Source organism: Myzus persicae, unplaced genomic scaffold, assembly GCF_001856785.1.
Source record: "Myzus persicae strain clone G006 unplaced genomic scaffold, MPER_G0061.0, whole genome shotgun sequence".
Taxonomy (NCBI): Eukaryota; Metazoa; Arthropoda; class Insecta; order Hemiptera; family Aphididae; genus Myzus; species Myzus persicae.
The window spans coordinates 7884-8643 of NW_019100574.1; positions in this window are offsets into that span (position 1 = coordinate 7884).

Below are 760 nucleotides of genomic sequence, written 5' to 3' on the forward strand. Positions count from 1 at the left end.
TGAATCATAATATTATGTTATACATTTATATGTATCTTTTATAATTTATAATTTATGTCAAACTAAAATAACTTGAGAACCTAATTTAGCATCGATATAAGTGATACCTAAGTAAATATTTACCTAAACATGTCACTAAAATCTATGTGTAATATTTTAATTTATCATTATATCCTAATAATTATTTTGATAGCAATAGATTTAAATTTATTGTTTACAGTGTTTATGAATAAACTTTGTTTAAAATCTAACCTAAGTTCCCATAACCTTATGAAAGAATTGTTATCTTTTAATGTTCATAAAATAAATAATCAAATTTAAAGAAAATTAATGTTAGTTTTGACTTTTCTTAAACTGCTTAACTAATATTTATCAGAATAATAATACGAGTTCCTAATTCCAATTAAATCATATCATGGCTTTCTTAGTTCATGGATCATATAACATAGATAAACGTAATTTTTATTAATTAATCTTCATTTACCACAATATTATTATTGGGAATCAGAAAAACATTGTTCTCGGAAATTCTCTGGCATCAATGCAATATCCTGCACAATAATCTTTTAAGTCTTAACCAAATTAACTATTGAAAATATTATTTTTTTGTGTCAGGGAAATCATATTTCAGTGGTTGATTGTAGGATAAAATAGCATAAGTTAGGATAGTTTCTACACACACACTCACACACACACACACACACACACACACACACACACACACACACACACACACACACACACACACACACACACACAC